The sequence below is a fragment of the Peromyscus californicus genome, unplaced genomic scaffold (assembly GCF_007827085.1).
Source record: "Peromyscus californicus insignis strain IS unplaced genomic scaffold, ASM782708v3 Scaffold_7__1_contigs__length_154581171, whole genome shotgun sequence".
In the NCBI taxonomy this organism is placed as follows: Eukaryota; Metazoa; Chordata; class Mammalia; order Rodentia; family Cricetidae; genus Peromyscus; species Peromyscus californicus.
The window spans coordinates 64,144,553-64,165,233 of record NW_026294595.1 but is presented as its reverse complement, the minus strand read 5'-3'; the positions used below and the strand labels follow the sequence as shown (position 1 = coordinate 64,165,233).

Genomic DNA, 20,681 nt, shown 5'->3' with positions numbered 1-20,681 from the left:
CGGGTGCACAGAACCATGCTGGTATGCTGGGCAGATGCGGCAGCTGACAAGACACAGTCACTCACAGGAGACACAGTCACTCACACACAGGCACTGCATCCATGTGGAGAGAGTTTATTAGAAAGACAGAAAGATAGGAAAGAAGGAGAGAAGAGAAGGAGAGAGAGGAAGACATAGAGAGAGATCAAGGGTGCACATCTCATGGAAGGAAAAGGCAGAAGAGAGACAGAGAGAAGAAGGATAGGAGTATTACCTTAAAATGAGGCTTTTACCTCAGGATGCAGGGGGGTATCAAGGGGCCGGTCAGAATATTAACACTAATGCATAGCACTCATGACTATAAAATTTCCTCATTATTTCAATTGATGAATTACTTGTTTCATCATAGTTTTGATTACCCTCCTTAATGAATATTTACCAGTTTCACTTTACCTACTACATGCCTCATGTTTCAAGGCAAATTCAACAGTTAATTTTCTAATAAATTTGTATTCTAGTGGAAGTAACAGACTTCAACTGAACTTTAAAAATGTATAAACCACTTCAAAATAATCCCGAAGTAAATAAAGTACAGGGTGTCTTCTACAGGAAATTACTTAAATTCATTGTGCAGGAGAAAGGTTTTGTTGACTGGACAGTTAAAAGTAAGCATGTTTAAAAGATGAGCATATTATAGATTGAAGTTTTGACAACAGCTAGATAGAGATTGGGACAAACAGTTCTATAGAATTCAGAAACTTCAGAGGTCTTCCCTGGTTATGGTGCTAAAATCAGTGACAGGAGTTCTACCATCAGTGACATTTTTATTGTAAAATCATTGCACTTCATATAGTATCAGTATGAGGAAATTTTTGGAAGTGGAATTCTATATTCATAAATAGCTGCAACTCATTATCTGGCCATCTTCAACACTTAAAAAGAGACCAACGTCCCTTATGAAAGCTCTTCAACTAACCTGGGCTCCTAGGGCCTCACAGAGACTGAACCTCCAACCAGGAAGCCTGCAGGGGACTGACCTAGGCTCTCTGCACATATGTCACAATTGTGTAGCTTGGTCTTCTTGTGGGGCTCCTAACAATAGGAGCAGGGGCAGTCTCTGACTCTTTTGCCAGCTTTTGTGACTCTTTTACTCATACTGGGTTGCCTAGACAAGTCTTCAACTTGATATTCCATGTTTGGTTGACGTTTATGGGAGGCCTACCATCCTCTCAATAGAAATGGAAGAAGAGTGGATGGGAGGGTGGGCAAAGGGGGGATGATGGCAGGGGGAGAATGGGAGAGGATGAAGGAAGGGAAACAGCAGTCTGGTTGTAATAAATAAATAAATAAATAAATAAATAAATAAATAAATAAATAAATAAATAAAAGCTCTTGTGAGATTGAAGTGGTCTTATGTGATGACCTTCCAACTTCTTTCTATGTGATGGAACTTCCCTTCATCAACTTTGTAGCATTTCTTTAAGGAAACATTCCCATTTCCTCTTCTTTATGTTCATCCCTTGTTATAGGGTTGTAAGTTATAGATTCTTCTTCATTGTCTACCTTTTCCCTTAAGCTCATATTTAATTTTACTCTTTTCTTACATAAGTACTTCCAAACTGCCATATTTTTTTTACTCCAGTTCTAAGTGTTTCATTTCTGCAATTCAAAATTCTAACATCATATTTTGGACAAAGAATGTTGAAAAAAATAACAAAATGAGATACTAGGTAACATAACATTTTTTGTACATATTAGGTGTTGATAACATTATTGGAGGGTGTATTATGAAACATGCATACACAGAAATAAACACAGATGCATGCTTTTAGTATAATATATGAAATGACCTTGGATACATAGGTGTTGAATACATACTAAAGATTAATTTGGCTAGAAGAAATGAGCATAAATTTGCATATTATTATGCACCTTAACTTGTTCCAATTTTTTGAGAGCTTAAGTACTTTCTTGGATAAAGTCACAACACATTTGATGGACCCAAGACACAAGTGTGTTGATAATTGTCTACTCATCAATGAAGCTAAATACCATGTACTGTCTCAGGCTTTCTTCCTACCAGTCCAGAAAGTACCCATTGCTTTCCCTGTAGTAACATGACACAGGATAATAGGACACCAGGAAGAAAAGTGACTATGAAGGATTCTTCCTTTAGATAGAAGGCTTTATGAGTTTCTACCTCTGCAATGTTTTCTCAACTAACTGTAAATCTTCCCACAACATATGAATATGACCATGGCTTGCTTCCTTATATCTTAAAATTCTAACCATTGAAATGATGATATTAAGAGCTGAAATCTTTGAGAAATAATAAGTGGTAAGTGTAGAGCCCTTAGAAACTGAATCTTTTCCTCATAAAACATAGTTGGGCCTCTTCCTGCCATTTTGTTGTGTAAAGACAATGAAAATCCAGCTCTCTAAACCAGATAGTAAGATCTAACCATAACCAAATCTGGCACTGGCTGGTTTTTGACTTCTGACTTTTTGACTGTGAGAAATATTTTGTTGCTTAGTATCAAGTAGCTGGTATTTCTTACTTTATATGCACAGCCTTAAATATTAAGTCAACAACATGGCTAAAGGTCTTATTCGACGTGTATTGAAATATAAAGAAAAGTGTAACCTTTGCTGATTCCATGCAACTGACCTCTCTTTCTATTGCAGCTTTAAAAACCAACTTGAGCTTTATGAGGTCCCCAATTTTATGAGAAGTGACTGTAAAATAAATAAGTATGAAATGTTAACTTTACATTCAACAGGATGATCTGATTATAAGCATTATATCTCTAAATTCAAGCATTTGAAATTCCATTTAATAACACTACCTTAGGATTTTTATGACTACAATATAAGCTAACAAATAGACTTCTGGATACATCAATTGTCTTAGACATGCTCATGCTCTCCTCAGGGCTTCTCTAAAGTTTGTCTTTCTTTTATATCCACCAGTGACTAGCTGTGAGTATTATGCTAACACAATCATACCAGAGACTATGTTGGCAGGGTGAGAGATGTAGCTATCTTTCTGTATCTTATTTCTTCTTTCAATCTTGTTTCTGGAATAGCTAAAAAATAAATAAAATCATGTGGCCTATTTGTCCTCACACGATAAAATATACTTCATTATTCTACATGAAACAGGATAAAATATAGATTATTTATATACATACTACATCCTGTCTTTATGAATTATGATTTTACTACCTTGAGAGACCACTGCAAAGTTAAGAATGTTGAAATATGTGCTGCTTTGTGTTTGTACCAATATTACACTATGTATCTATGCTTTTGGATCTGAGATAGAAGTATCAATGATGCTAATTAAGTCAGTTAACAAAGGTAAAAATAAATAAAATGTCAACCTTTGCTAAACTTATGCAGTATTTTCAGGAAGAAATTCCAAGCCAGTAATCGAATTAAACATTAATGAGTAACACAGAGGAGTCAAGGTAGAGTCTTATCAGTTTGAAGTCCCTACAGTCACTGGGAGAAAATATGTCATCTACATAAATTTACATACCACTGATGAGAATAGAAAGGCACATCTCAGGTTGGTTTCTTAATGATTATATTTAAATAATACAGGAAAATCCAACTATTTTCATTTTTTAAAAAAATCATTATCCACTGATGTAGAAGTTGATTTCATACATGTTCACTCTGTTAAATGCAATACATAACCTAATGGGCAAGGATGTTTTCTTGTCAAAATTGTGTGAATTTGTATATAACTTTTTTTGTGTGTGTAAAACCTGTAGAGGTTTTACCCATTTATCTTTTGGCTAAGATTAGATTTTTTTTTTATTTTAGAAATCACTAAAAAAAGTGATGTAGTACATGCAACTTTAAATTTTATTTATTTTGTTCATTGACAATAGTTAACTCAAAAACATTAATGCACCTAAATTCAAGCTTTATGGACAATATACTACCTTTAAATCTAGAAATAGTATTAGCTTATCACCATATTCCACTTTTTAAACAACAAACACACAAATTGTAACATCTAAACAAATATAAAGAAAGACAACATACGAAATTGAACCCTATATATAGCATAAATATTTCTTGTATCTGTCAATCTTCATTTTATCAGAGATCTCAAGTTTAAACCTAATGGCACTCCACTGTATGTGCTAATCTGTTTTTTCTGTTTCTTATTTTGCATATATGTGTGTGCATGCAAATTCTTATGGGCATAGTGCACAGTGTTCACAAGTGTATGTGGTGGTATGTATATATGGGATAGAGAGTGACATCTCTCATTGTATATTAAGCAGAGTTCCTGACTGAACACAGAGCTCACTGTTTTCTGTCCTTTCTCCAGGGGATCCTGACTCTGCTTCTTCAGTGCTGGTATTACATGTTGGCAAGCACACATACCTGACATTACATGGGTGATAGGCTAACTCTAGTCCTTATACTTCTGTGTCAACTGTTTCACACTCTGTGCTGTATTTTGAGCCATTCTACTTTTTTTTTTTTTGAGATAGGGTTTCTCTGTGTAGCTTTGGAGCCTGTCCTAGAACTTGCTCTGTAGACCAGGCTGGCCTCAAACTCAGAGATTTGCCTGCCTCTGCCTCTTGAGTGCTGGGATTAAAGGCATGTGCCACCAATGCCTAACCCCTTCTACTTTTTTAATAACTTTTTTTGTTCATTTTACTTTTGAGGGATTCATAGTTACTTTTGAGGGAATATTATTCATTCAGTATAAGATGAAAGTTATGATAGAATTATGAAATTCCTGTCAAAACAGTGGCACAAAGTGGTAGATATCTCTGAAATACATTTGACTTTTTAGTAAAACATTGACATGAAACATTATCAAAATAATTTTATTCATTAATTTATATGTAATGGCACAACTGTGCAAAAATTAATATTTCCTAAATCAATGATTGTAGCTAGAGTTTTCTTTCTGGGTCCTCCCAAGCCCCAGTAGTCCAACAGCCCACTTATAAAATAAACATACAGACACATATTATTTAAACTGTTTGGCCTAATGGCTCAGGCTTCTAGCTATCTAGTTCTTATATCTTAAAGTAACCTATTTTTATAAATCTATACCTTGCTACATGGCTTGTGGCTTACCAGTATCTTACATGTTGGTACTCATGACAGTGGCTGGCAGCATCTCCTGACTCAGCCTTCCTGTTCCCAGAATTCTCTTCTCTGCTTATCCCACCTATTCTTCTTGCCTGGTTACTGGCCAAACAGCATTTTATTTATACAGAGCGATATCCACAGCAAATGACTGTGAGCTTTATGTTAAAAATATGAATTCTTTGATCTTTTACCTTTTGGCTCTTCCAGCTAACATTGGCATTCCCTTCATATCATTTTGAATTTGGACCCAGAGCTTGGTTTAACTGTAACATAATAATGGTTGACTGTTCAACATGAATCTGTTTGCTGAACTACATGTATTGCAGGAACAAAGAGAGTCACCTTATATTAGACATTTTTTATGATAATGCCTTTTTTAAATAGCCTAGGCTGTGCCCCTGTGAAGACAATATGAAGACCTAGACTTGGTTTTGCAGACTCTATCTTAGGGAAGGGCTGCCATCTTAGACCACCTTGTGAATGGGGGCTGTACACACTTCCAGGAAGAATCTTAGGAATATGCCATGAGAACTTGAGCAGATACGCTAGAAGCAGCCAATTTAGAAATAAGGCAGTAAAGTTTAACAAGATCCAGATGCTCCTACAGATATCCTGTTGGTGGTTTATGGTCTTTGCAGATATCCAGATAGCCTGTCAGCAAGTTGTGGTTTTGCTCCAAAAGTCTAATCCAGTAGTTTCAAATGTGGTTTTGCACCAAAAGTCTAGACCATATCCAAAAGTCACCTTGCCCCATATCCCTTCTAAAAATTATTCAATTTTTACATTTATTTCATTTTATTTTTCTCTTTCCTTCCTCCAAGCACTCTCTTAAACTCCTCCATGCTACTTTTCAAATCCATGGCCTCTTTTTACATTATTTGTGCAACACTTTTCTCTAAGCACTTGGGAAGCATATGCTGGTATATCTCTACAAGTTTAAGGAAAACCTGGTCTACAGAATGAGTTCCAAGTCATCCCCCTCTACATAGTGAGACATTGTTTAAAAGAATACTGAGAAGAATTAACCAATTATTTGTTTGTTTGTTTATGTGCTTATCCCATAATTCACTGGAGTCTTTGTAAACCAATATTAACTTGTGCATTTTATAAAATTATGTCAAAACTTTTTTTAAATTTTTTATTTATATTTTGCAAGACAATTCAGTTCTACATATCAGCCACGGATTCCCTTGTTCTCCCCAACCCACCCCCATTCCCACCTCCTCCAGGGCAAAGCCTCCCCCTAAGACTGAGATCAACCTGGTAGACTCAGTCCAGGCAGGTCCAGTCCCCTCCTCCCAGGCCGAGCCAAGCGACCCTGCATAGGCCCCAGGTTTCAAATGGCCAACTCATGCAATGAGCAAAGGACCCAGTCCCACTGCCTGGATGCCTCCCAAACAGATCAAGCCAATCAACTGTCTCACCCATTCAGAGGGCCTGATCCAGTTGGTGACCCCTCAGCCATTGGTTCATAGTTCATGTGTTTCCATTCGTTTGGCTATTTTTACTTTATCCAACCTTGGTCTCAACAATTCTCACTCATATAAACCTTCCTCTTTCTCGCTAATTGGACTCCCAGAGATACACCCAGGGCCTAGCCATGGTCTCTGCATCCAGATCTCTCAGTCGTTGGATGGGGTTTCTAGCACGACAATTAGGGTGTTTGGCCATCCCATCACCAGAGTAGGTCAGTTCGGGCTGTATCTCGACCATTGCCAGCAGTCTGTTGTGTGGGTATCTTTGTGGATTTCTGTGGGCCTCTCTAGCACTTTGTTTCTTCCTATTCTCATGTGGTCTTCATTTACCATGGTCTCCTATTCCTTGTTCTCCCTCTCTGTTGTTGATCCAGCTGGGATCTCCTGCTTCCCCAAGCTCTCTTTCCCTCTACCCTCACCCTTCATTTCCCCCAACTCATGTCCAGGCTGTTCATGTAGATCTCTTCCATTTCTCTGTCATTGGGCGATCCCTGTGTCTTTCTTGGGGTCCTGTTTTCCAGGTAGCCTCCCTGGTTATGTGAGTAGCAGTCCAGTCATCCTTTTTCCACATCTAGTATCCTCCTATGAGTGAGTACATACCATGTTTGTCATTCTGAGTCTGGGTTACCTCACTCAGGATGATTTTTTCTAGATCCATCCATTTGTCTGCAAACCTCATGATGACATTGTTTTTCTCTGCTGAGCAGTATTCCATTGTGTATATGTATCACATTTATTTATCCATTCTTGGTTTTTCGAGACAGGGTTTCTCTGTGTAGCTTTGCACCTTTCCTGGAACTCGCTTTGGAGACCAGGCTGGCCTCGAACTCACAGAGATCCACCTGGCTCTGCCTCCCAAGTGCTGGGATTAAAGGCGTGAGCCACCACCCCCCAGCTTATTTATCCATTCTTCAGTTGAAGGGCATCTAGGTTGTTTCCATGTTCTGGCTACTACAAACAATGCTGATATGAACATAGCTGAACAAGTGCTCTTGTGGTGTGGTTGAGCATTCCTTGGGTATATGGCCAAGAGTAGTATAGCTGGATCTTGGGGTAGATGAATTCCCAATTTTCTAAGAAAGAGCCATATTGACTTCCAAAGTGGTTGTACAAGCTTGCATTCCCACCAGCAGTGGAGGAGAGTTCCCCTAGCTCCACATCCTCTCCAGCATAAGGTGTCTTCAGTGTTTTTGATCTTAGCCATTCTGACAGGCATAAGGTGGTATCTCAGAGTTGTTCTGATTTGCATTCCCCTGATGATTAGGGATGTTGAGCAATTCCTTAAATGTCTTTCAGCCATTTGAGTTTTCTCTGTTGTGAATTCTCTGTTTAGTTCTATAGCCCATTTCTTAATTGGACTGTTGGGCATTTTGATGTCTAATTTCTTGAGTTCCTTATATATTCTGGATATCAGTCCTCTGTCAGATGTGGGGTTGGTGAAGATCTTTTCCCATTCTGTAGGCTGTTGCTTTGCCTTATTGACCATATCCTTTGCTCTACAAAAGCTTCTCAGTTTCAAGAGGTCCCATTGACTGATTGTTTCTCTCAGTGTCTGTGCTATATTATCTTTATGATTAAATAAAAGTTTGATTTCCACAACAAGTGAGCCAAGGACCCTTAATCAAAATGCTATTACCAAGTATTAGAAGGGAAAGAATAGAAGAAGAACAGAAGGCACATTTTGCTAGTCCTTTGATTTGTTGGTTATTGACTGTGGAGTACTTTCCACTAGCCATGTGAGCATGTTAATCACTAACCACCAGAATGGTGTAAAAGCAAAGAAAACTGTTGGTAACCTAACTTTGACAAGGGAAGCATCAATGCACATGTAGATCCAAGATTGAATCTTAATCCTTAATGTAAAAGGAGACAAGATATAGCTTTACAGCCCTTCTTTTGCTTCATTCTTAAATGCTATAAACATTGACCTGATTTGTTCCTTCTAGCAATCTGCCTAGGTTCTTTGTTATCTGCTGTAATCAACTTCAAAGAACGTCTCAGTTGCTCTAAAAAATTACCATTTTAACATCATTTCAACAATGATTATTTTAGAAATCTTGATTATAATTTTCTTATTTTTGTTATGATTTTTATTTCCTCAGCTCTAGAAAATTCCATGATTGGAATATTCATCTAAACCATGGACAAGTAAAGATCATCTGAGTATTCCATTTTATAATTAGCTTTATAATATGTGCTTTTTCTTTGGGGCTTTGGGTGTTGTTTATAATCCTCTAATCATATACCAGCTATTTAAAAATTTTCTTAGAGATGGAAAAAGCCTACTTGCTCTTCAGTAGATGAATAGATAATGAAAATGCAGTAATAGACACAATGGAATTTCCTTGTACTGAATAGTGAAAGTAATTATGCTTTTGTTGTATTGAGATATGCTCCCTATTGGCACATGGTTGCCTTAAATACATGCATTTCCTGGGATATAGGTATCTACTCTAATGTCTTGCTCCTATATTAACTCTCAAACTAATTGTAATATACACAAAGCTTATATATTGTAACAAATTTCCAAATTGTAATAGGATATAGAAAAATTGAACTGATACTAGTGACTAGGGTAATTCATTCAAACTAAAATTATAGCTAAGATTTCCAGACATGTAGGGAATCCAGGATTAAGGAGAACATGTGTCAATGATCGAAACCATTAGGCTGAGATGTGAAACATGCAGGAACAGGAAGTAAGAGAATCAAGCTGGTCAAAATATTCAATAATGAGCTAACACTTTTCAACCATGTCTAAAAATTCTGTGTGACTATCAAAGTATTAAAAGTATACATAGATTGCAATTAAACCATGGAAAATTCTGTCATAATAGTAAGTTGAATTGACTCATTTCATATACTAACTCCCAATTCCCAGTATTAACAGACTCCAGAGTTCATTTTATAATGGCCCTTAGAGGTTCCTCCAAGGAATTTGGTCAATTTCTTTGAATTTTCTCCTAATACCTAAGGATTTGTAGTTGAAGAATGGTGTTTGTGTATCCTGAGCCATGTGTTATCTAGTGTGGGAAAATTAGTGCAAAAACAAGGAAAAGGGCGGAAGGATGAGGAGGTAAAAGAGAGAACAAAGGTACAAGAACAAGTGTAAAGCTGCTCCTCAAACAGAAGAAGGTCCGGCATCATGGCTTGAAATACTTGTGAACATACATGAAAGTAAGCCAAGAATTTAATTATTCAGGGACATTAAAAATAAACAATAAGACTTTTAGAAAAGAAATATCATAATAAATATCAACAATAAGAAATTTAATATTCCAAGATATACATTTAAATATAGAATTAATTATTAAAAATGGCGCTTGGAATACTGGAGTCACAATACTAAAAAATGTTGTATAGGTATTTAAAAATGTTGCATAGGTATGAGGAGTGGAACTATTGAGAAAAAATAGTGGAAAACTTGCTAATGAAGAGAAAATACAAGAAATGTGAAATTCTTCAGAATCCTTTGATTTTAAATCTGCTAAGTCTTATTTTGAGATCAGAAAATTTACTTAGATCATTTAAGTACCAGTGGTGTTGTAATTATTCTGGAGGGTTTTTTCTTCAATGACTATTGTAGAACATTAATGGATATGATGGTTTTATCAAAACTATCTATATGGTAGCAGATTATTATTGGAGTCTTCTCAAATTGTATAGCTGTAGGAAAGTAGAAGTAATCTAAGTTTATAGATAAAATTTTTGTCAACACCTGTAACTGATTGTATAACATTCACAGAGTTCCAATAAGACACCATGCCATGGACAGTATGATCATACAGATAATGATCTACTCTTGGGAATAGTGGTTACTGGTATTATGGGAAATTATTTGTTGTTACAGACAAGATCAAGAGATGCATCAGTACTCTGCATATTCAACATATGCTATTGTAATTATTATCTGATATTTTGAGAGAATAGAAAATTAGAACAGGCACTTAATTCATTTGCACCTGAATATGATTCATTTTCTCTCAGAGCATGCCCTTAGTTGACCATATGACTAAAGTATTTTCAGATGTTTCAAATTAAATTATATATATATATATAATTGAAAATAGATTCTTAACATTTTTTTTCTTTTTTTTTTTTTTTTTGGTTTTTCGAGACAGGGTTTCTCTGTGTAGCTTTGCGCCTCTCCTGGAACTCACTTGGTAGCCCAGGCTGGCCTCGAACTCACAGAGATCCGCCTGGCTCTGCCTCCCGCGTGCTGGGATTAAAGGCGTGCGCCACCACCGCCCGGCTGATTCTTAACATTTTTAATGATAAATTTGTTGGGTTTCATTTTTCATTTCAAATTCTAACAAATAGCTGGCTATGTTCCTTTTTAATGTAATGTGTTATGAACATAATGAGTGAATAATGAGCAAAACCTAAGAAATGTGAACATTTGACGACTATTCCAGAATTCTTCCACTTAGTGTCATGTTTGGCATTGGAGACAAATGTTGTGTATTTAGTGCCAAGGACTGTGAGAGTATACAGCAGGTGACAACTAGTGTTTGACAAGTTGACCCACCAGGTGTATGATTCCCTGCTGGGGAGCCCCACTTGGAAAAGCAGTGAGGTCACTGGCTGTGGAAACTGATTGTTTTCTGTCTGTAACTTTCTTGGGTGCCACTCTTATGCCTCTTTAATAAGGACAGCTGTGGGGTGCTTTCCACAGCATTTTGGTAGTGTGTTTTACATCTCTGGGCAGACATTTAGCTTTGGATTTCTGTTTTAGCTGTATAATTCTGATGAACACAAATATTACCAGAATATTCTTCTTTACTGACACAGAAAGAAACAGGATTCTCAGTCTCAAAGACAGCCTTTTACACATTTTGTAAAGACCTCAGAACTAGTTCAAAACAGACAAAGATGCCCCTACAGAATATACACAAAGACTAAGTCCCAGGTGTTGTTTATTGCTAAATCAAAGGCAAGCTGTTTGCATCAAGACATATTCCTTGCAGTCGATCCCTTTCTGCGCGCACCGTGACCCCTCAAGGTTCAGTCAATTGTTTAGTGTTTGGGACCCCTGACCAAATTAGAGCTACAAGCATGAGTCAATGTGACATTACTAGCCAAAGAGAAACTATGTGACTTATCTTGTTTTGAGAATGGGTAGGGCCCTGAAAATGTAGCTTATAATTGTCCAGAGTTTGTCGGAAAAAGAGCAGCAGCAGTGACAGTGTGGAGAGTATTAGCTGTGTAGAGGTATGTGAGAGCTGCTGCAGAATGTGAGTGAAGTGTGTGTGTGTGTGTGTGTGTGTGTGTGTGTGCGCGCGCGCGCGTGTGCGCGCGCGCGCGTGTGTGCTGAGTGAGAGATGAAGGAGCATGAGAGAAGTGTGAGGGAGTGAGTGGGTGAAAGAATGAGTCAGTAAAAAGTGAATGAATAATGTATAAGTGTGTGAGTGAGTGTGTTTGAGAGGGACAGCTGTGTGAAAGAGATGCTGCTATAAAGGAGCTGTGCCTAGGAACTGTGTAAGTGCTGTATGGTGAGAGAGCTAAATGAGATGTTTAACTGTGCTGTGTGGAGATTTGAAATGTGTGGGAGCAAGGAAAATGAAGTTGTAGAGAAGGGATGTAGAAGAGAAATGTATGTAAAATGAAGATGTGCAGACATGTGAAAACGGATGTAACTGTATAGGGATGTATGACCGTATGTATGTAAAGAAAGACATGTAGCTGTATGTCAAGATATGTAGCTGTGTGGAGACAGAAAGAGTCAGAGACCATTCTTAAGATGAAGTAAAAGAGAAAGTTAACATCAGAAAGCATGTGTGTTTCCTTATTTCATCAATCATAGATAGATTAAAAGTTTTTCCTAATTATCCTCAGATAAAAGTTTCCTATCTCTTGCTACTCTGAGGCATTCCTTTCATTACCCTGAGCTGATAGTGGGAGCTGCTCTCTCATTGTCTGTGTTAATTTAGTTTGCACAGGCCTTCTGTAATTTGAGCTTTTGGCTACGGCAGTTTTTTAGTGCTTGAGTAATTTTATTATATTTCTTTAATATCATATAATGATATTCCATCATGAAATATTCTAGCATCAAATAAATGTATATATAATTTACATATGCCTATAAACATAAACTGTAGTTCATGTAGAATGATACTGATGAGTACTACATTTTAACTCCAGATGAGAAAAAAACAATATTGGAGAGCAAAGGACATTGCCTCAAATCGCTAATCACTGATTGGCCAAGCAAGGACCCGAAGTGAAGCAGAACACTTATGAACTTAGTATACTCATGTCTGACATCATGTTTTATGATGAGTCTCACCTGAGCTTCTGCTACACCACTCTCTCAAGTTCTGTTCAATTTCATTCTCATTTTTCTTCCTCTTTTATAACCTGAAAGATGACGTCACATGAACTGATGAACCAGAGTTCTGTGACCACATTCATCTTGGCAGGCTTCTCAGAATATCCATAGCTCCAAATATCTCTCTTCCTCCTGTTCTTGACCATTTACTCAGGGACTTTGATGTGGAACCTGGGTACAATTGTGGTTATACGGATCAATCCCAAACTTCATACACCCATGAAGTTTTTCTTCAGCCATTTTTCATTTTTGCATATATGTTATTCTATTGTATTTACACCCAAACTATTGTAGATCTTAGTTATGGACGACAGAACCATTTCTTTCAGAGGATGCATGACACAGTTTTTCTTCATTTGTACATTTGTGATTACAGAGATGTTCATGTTGGCAGTGATGGCCTATGACAGGTTTGTGGCTGTTTGTAATCCCCTACTCTACACTGTTGCAATGTCTCATAAGTTCTGTACTGTACTAGTAGCTGGGACTTACATGTTGGGTGAACTGTGTACTGTGATATCCATTTATACTCTTTTACAGCTATCTTACTATGAATATGGCATCATTAATCACTTTGTGTGTGAGTATGCTGCTGTCATATCTGTATCCTGCTCTGACACCTCCTTTAGCCAGATGACATGCTTAGTTATTTCCATATTCAGTGAGTCCTCTAGTGTCCTGATCACTTTAACCTCATATGTGTTCATAGTTGTCACTATTATTAAGATGCCTTCCAAAGGAGAACTACGAAAAACCTTCCCCACCTGCACTTCCCACCTGACTGCCATCACAATCTTTCGTAGGAGCATACTCCTATATTGTGTTCCCAACTCAAACAGCTCATGGCTCTTTGACAAAGTGGTCGCTGCTCTTTATACAGTCATGATCCCCATGTTGATCCTCATAGGAGGATACTAGATGTGCAAAAAGGATGACTGATTGCTACTCACATCACCAGGGAGGCTACCTGGAAAACAGGACCCCAAGAAAGACACGGGGATTGCCCAATGACAGAGAAATGGAAGAGATCTACATGAACAACCTGGACATGAGTGGGGGTAATGAAGGGCGAGGGTCGAGGGAAAGAGAGCTTGGGGGAGCAGGAGATCCCAGCTGGATCAAGAACAGAGAGGGAGAACAAGGAATAGGAGACCATGGTAAATGAAGACCACATGAGAATAGGAAGAAGCAAAGTGCTAGAGAGGCCCACAGAAATCCACAAAGATACCCCCACAACAGACTGCTGGCAATGGTCGAGAAACAGACCGAACTGACCTACTCTGGTGATGGGATGGCCAAACACCCTAATTGTTGTGCTAGAAACCTCCTCCAACTACTGAGGGATCTGGATGCAGAGATCCATGACTAGGCCCCGGGTGGATCTCTGGGAGTCCAATTAGCAAGAAAGAGGAGGGTTTATATGAGTGAGAATTGTTGAGACCAAGGTTGGATAAAGCACAGGGACAAATAGCCAAACGAATGGAAACACATGAACTATGAACCAATGGCTGAGGGGTCACCAACTGGATCAGGCCCTCTGAATGGGTGAGACAGTTGATTGGCTTGATCTGTTTGGGAGGCATCCAGGCAGTGGGACCGGGTTCTGTGCTCATTGCATGAGTTGGCTGTTTGAAACCTGGGGCCTATGCAGGGTTGCTTGGCTCGGCCTGGGAGGAGGGGACTGGACCTGCCTGGACTGAGTCTACCAGGTTGATCTCAGTACTCGGGGAGAGGTTTGCCCCAGAGGAGGTGGGAATGGGGGTGGGCTGGGGAGAAGGTGAGGGGGGCTGGAGGGGGGAGAACAAGGGAATCCGTGGCTGATATGTAGAACTGAATTGTATTGCAAAATAAAAAAATAAATTAATTAATTAAAAAAAGAAAAGAAAACTGAACAGCAGAAAAATGAAAAAAAAAAAGAATAAGGATGTGAAAGAGACAGTGAGGAGACTTATGAGCTCCAAATTGCACTCTCACTTGACATTATTATGTGTGTGTGTGTGTGTATGTGTGTGTGTGTGTGAGTGTGAGAGAGAGAGAGAGAGAGAGAGAGAGAGAGAGAGAGAGAGAGAGAGAGAGAGACAGACTGTGGTATCACTTTCTAAGTACAGACAGACATATTTTCTCTGTTTAGTATAATCGCAGTACAATTTGACCAACTAAATGTGATCAATTTCAGAAAAGGAAGTATTTCCAAACATCTCTATCAGACACTATGGATGCTAATATGAAGAAGAAATTCAAATTTAGAGTTCATTACTTACATTTTTTTTAATATGTAGTTGGTCTTATAAGAATTATTCACATGCAGATGATAAGTCTCTGTACTGAATCCATAGTCTAGTCTTCAAAACTCGCAATTTGTCTCAGCTATGTTGTATGACTTCTACTTTCACCTTAAAACTGTATTTCATCTCATACAGAGATTTTGTGTTTATTTTATGGATAAACACATTGCCTCATTTCAAGAAATCAGATGACATATATGAACTACTGTCTATATGTCTCACCAATTCTAGATAACAATATAGTGTATCTCAACTTAATAAATGTTGAAGCAAAAGTGTTATAAATTGTTTATTTTATTGTAATATCATTTGAATCAATTACCTAGTGACACAAGACTGTATTATCAAATTGTATCTTGGATCAGCATTTTCTCTCAGGGTCTATTCCTCAGCAGTAAATCATATGATTCTACCTCATTGATTAACTGATAAAATATTTTTTATTTCCTTATCTTTCCTAAACCTTTATCTCAGTGACAGGTTTTATGTCACTAAAGTAGATCTCATCTTCATGCCCCTTCTTTTAGAGCTGCCATCATAAGGAAGATATTTTCAAGACTAATCTGTTTCAACATCTTCATTAATAATACATATCTCTAATCATTTCTGAAAATTTACATGCCTATTGACTTCTCTACACAGATGACACGATTGTAATAGGATCCCAGTGTACTTTTGAGAATAAATGTTTTCACAAAAATACTATTTATCTCATTCTTTATTATCATTAAAACAGAACAACTTTAGAGGCATAACTGTTTAATATCAGAGCAGAACAATAGTGGAGTAATACTGGGATCTTAACAGCCAGTTATTATGGGCCTGCCTCTCATTCTTAGCAATAACTAACAGATGGCAGTTAATGCAAAATACTTGCTATTTATTTCAGAAAACACAATTAATATTTTAACTCTGTAAGGATTAAAGCAATGAAGTCTGCTGTACGTGTTGTAAGTATTGTCTATGACTGGAATATTTCTCAAAGTCAGAGTGCTTTCCTCTTGTGCACTGCATCCTGGAGAGTGAATGTCAATGAAAATACAATAACATAATACAACTTTACAGGTAAGTCATGCTTTTTGCATATACACTTAGTTTGTTCCTACTTATTACTATATTGATTAACATCCTTTTTTCCTCTGTGACTCTACTATAAAAGCCCTTTAGTTGATGTGTTTAGGTTTTGCACATACATACATACCAATACACCTCACATAGATCCTGAATAGAGAGAAGTTTATACCCAGAATCGTCTTTCATGAGTGAAAAATATAAGTAACTAGAAGACAAATTTTTAAGTACGGTGAAAAATTCAACAACAATAATGCTGGGAAAGAACAAAACAGAAATTCTGGAAATACAATCAATAAATTAAATATAAAAACAGTGAAAATTATGATTATCACACAATGCAAGAGAAACAATGAATTTTAGGAAAAGAGGAAAATGACAAAACAGTACTATCAGAAATATAGAAAAACATTACAAAATACCTGTTCCAAACTCTGCTACTAGATAAAGAGATTAAATATGAAATTCTGTGTTATAAAATGAGCTTAGGTACAAGAAAAAATTATAACTTCATTTATTTAATTACAGAAGAAAATTCCATGACCCTAGAGAAAGTAAAGCATACATGTTATGTATCAGAAGGAAAACTAGATATGTTGTTTATTTATTTATTTATTTATTTATTTTGATTTTTTCAAGACAGAATTTCTCTGTGTAGCTTTGTGTCTTTCCTGGAATTCGCTTTGGAGACCAGGCTGGTCTCGAACTCACAGAGATCTGCCTACCTCTGCCTCCTGAGTGCTGGGATTAAAGGCGTGCACCACCACCGCCTGGCTCATGTTATTTATTTTTAAGACAATCATCTATTAATAAATCAGTAAATGGATCTTTATTAAGTCACAAATGAACCATTCACAATCTTATCACAGTATTTTTATTACTTTTATTACTTTAGTTTTTTTAAAAATACAAATACTTTGAAGATTGAAATCGGCTGAAATATGGAGTAAACATTCATTCAAATGTGATACTAGAAATGCCTCTGTCTCTCATGTATTATACCTTATCCAATCATTGCCCCGGTCCACCTTCAGCTCAATTTTTTTTTTGTAAAATTTGGCTTTATTAACATGTAATAGCCTGCTGCCTTTATTTCCATTGGTATATACTTTCTACTTTCAGTTGTCTTTAAAGTTTGGAATTCTTCAGATGTTCTGAATAACTATAAATTAGGATAGGAAGTCAACTTCATAAATAAACTCCCCATACTAAAACATCTTCAGTATGAAACACCAAATATTTTTGAAGAAATTTACTTCTGATAGGGAAACATTGGCACTGACAAATATTGGAGATGATGAATGTAATAAATAGAACCTAAGATGGAGAGATAACTCATTTACTTGGTTTGTTTCTCTTCTAGAGAGAGAGAGAGAGAGAGAGAGAGAGAGAGAGAGAGAGAGAGAGAGAGAGAGAGAGAGAGAGATCATTGAAGGAGTGGTCAACCAATGATCTATCTAACCTAAAACCCATGATAAGAGTTTGGGGCTGTCTTTCTGCATGCTGTGAATGTGTTGCTCTGATTGATTGATAAATAAAATGCTGATTGACCAGTAGCCAGGCAGGAAGTATAGTATAGGGATAAGCAGAGAGGAGAATTCTGGGAAGTGGAAGGCTGAGTCAGCTGCCTCCATGAGAGACAAGATGTAAAGTGCCTTTAAGCCATGAGCCACGTGGCAAGATATAGATTTATAGAAATGGGTTAATTTAAAATATAAGAACTAGATAGCAAGAAGCCTGAGCCATGAGGCCAAACAGTTTAAAAAATATAAGTCTCTCTGTGTTTACTCGGGTCTAAGTGGCTGTGGGTTCCGGAGGGACTGGAGAAATTTCCAGCTACACAGGAGAGTAAGCCTAACTTCCCACTGCCTGGAGCACCAGGACCTACAAGCTGAATGACCTAGAGACCTAGGATAGAACCAAACATGACTGGAAGAAAGAAAAGTCACTGTAATGATGCCTAACTATATTCTGCAATACACATACATTGGTGTTTAGTCCAAGTGTCATCAGAAAGGCTTAATCCAGCAACCGATAGAAACAAATGCAGACCCACAGCCAAATATTAGGTAGATCTCAGGGAATCCTGTAGAAGATGGGGAGAAAGGACTCAAGAACATCACAAGAAAACACACAGAATCAAATAATTGGACTCATAGGTGCTCACAGAGACTGAACCAACAACCAAGGAACCTACATAGGACTGATCTAGGCCTCTGCATATATGTTACAGTTGTGTATGTTGGTACTCTTGTGGGACTCCTAACAATGCGAATAGGTGCTGTATCAAACTCTTTTACTGGCTTTTGGGGCCCTATTCCTCATACTGGGTCTCCTTTCACAGTCTTAATACATGGGGAGGTGCTTAGTCTTACTGCAACTTGTATGCCATGTTTAGATGATAGTTATGGGAGACCTGCCCTTTCCAGAACAGAAATAGAGGAGGAGTGGATTGGGAAGCAGGAACAGAAGGTAAGAGGAGGGACTGGGAGGAGAGGAGGGAGGAGAAACTGTGGCCTGGATGTAAAGTAAATAAATTTATTTAAAAAAATAGAGAGTGAAATTAAGAGTTAGCTTGAGTGGGTGGGGAGGTGGGGAGGATTTGGGGGGAGTTGGAGGAGTAGAAAAGGGTGAGCAGAATATTGTCTGAAAACAATTTTTAATAAAAAAAAATTCAGATTTTTTAAAAAAACTAGACACATAACCTAAATACGAGGAAATAGATCTTCTATCCATTGCCCAGAATCTGTTGACAAATTCTATTTGGTGTTATGAAATATATTTTCTCTCCATATATCATAAGAAGAATATTTTCTATATTTTGCAAATTCATGATCATATTATGTTTTGCCATTGGTGCCTAATATATTATTCGTTTTATATTATTAATTGAGAAGTTGATTGATACTATTTTATATTTATCTTCAGTTTCAAAAACAATGTGGTACCATATAAATTATATTTTACTGTTTCTTGCATAACACAAAGATATTATTAGGTCAGCAGATTTTGGTTCATAAAAAAAAAACAAACATAAACCCCAAATGTAACATGAATTTTTAAAGATCTTATTAATGAAAAATCTAGTGCCAGATATTGGGTGAATGCTGAAAGATCAGAGAAACAGAACAAACCACAGCCAACCTTACCTCACCAACTTCTCAGTGGATCCTGTTTCCACGAATCCTCAGACTGAAAGCCTCTGAGTCCTCACCCCTGGAGGGTCTCAGTTGAACTGCTGCTAAAAGCCTCTTGTTCCTGGTCCTCATGCCTTAAATACCTTTCTGCTTCCTGTCATCTCTTCCTGGGATTAAAGGCCTATGTCCTTCCCAAGCATCACTTCCTGGGAGTAAAGACATGTGTCCTTCCCAAGCAAAGACATGACATGAGATCTCAAGTGCTGGAATTAAAGGTGTGTGCCACTACTGTCTGGCTCTGTTCCCAGTGTGGCCTTGAACTCACAGAGATCCAGATGCATCTCTGCCTCCCAAATGATAGGATTAAGGATGTGTGACACCACTGTCTGGCCTCTATGCATAATCTAGTGGCTGGCTCTGTCCTGTGATCCCCAAATAAGTTTATTAGGATACACAATATATTGAAGTACACAATATAACACCACACTCAAGAATATTCAATGTTAAATTACTATATTAAGAATTAACTAGACAGGTGGCAGTAGCGGTGGCACACGCCTTCAATCCCAGCACTTGGATTAACTAGCCAGATGGATCTCTGTTATTTCGAGGCCAGCCTGGTCTACAGAGTGATATCCAGGACAGGCACCAAAAGTACATGGAGAAACCCTGTCTTGAAAAATGAAAATAAATAAATAAATAAATAAATAAATAAATAAATAAATAAATAAATAAATAAACTAAAGTAGCTATGCTTGCTTAAAGCACATTTGCCTAGTGGTCTTTATTTAAAATAGTATTAATAGAGTTTTGGCAATATCAAAATCATCATTGAAAATGCTAAGCCATGTTTGTTTGTATGTTATGCATTCAATAAAGTTCCATGGCTAAGCCCCAAATGAAGAAATGTGAGGATCATTGTTAAAGCCACAAGTCAGTAATCATGGAATAATGCTCCATATTGTTATCCTGACAGTGCTGATAATTACTAAGAAAACAAGACTCCATACACATGTATGACCCATTATCTAGATTAAATTAGCCTCTGATCACCTTCTATGAGGGATTGTCTGGTTTAGGTCAATTGAGATGGGCAGCATCATTTCCTGGGATATTGTCCTAGATTGTATGAAAAGGAGAAAGCCATCTGAGCACCATCATTTTCTCAGTCTACTTCTGCCATGATAGACTTAATCTTGGAACTATGAACTAAAACAAAGACTTCCTCCCTTAAGTTGCTTTTGTCAGTTATCTTTTGTGAACAACAAGACAAATAATC

The 20,681-nt window shown here is 37.3% G+C and overlaps 1 pseudogene; it reads left to right on the top strand.

Moving 5' to 3' along the window:
* The first annotated feature begins 12,945 nt into the window (after positions 1–12,945).
* LOC128100909 (olfactory receptor 1165-like) lies at positions 12,946–15,851 on the top strand (annotated as a pseudogene).
* Positions 15,852–20,681: the final 4,830 nt, after the last annotated feature.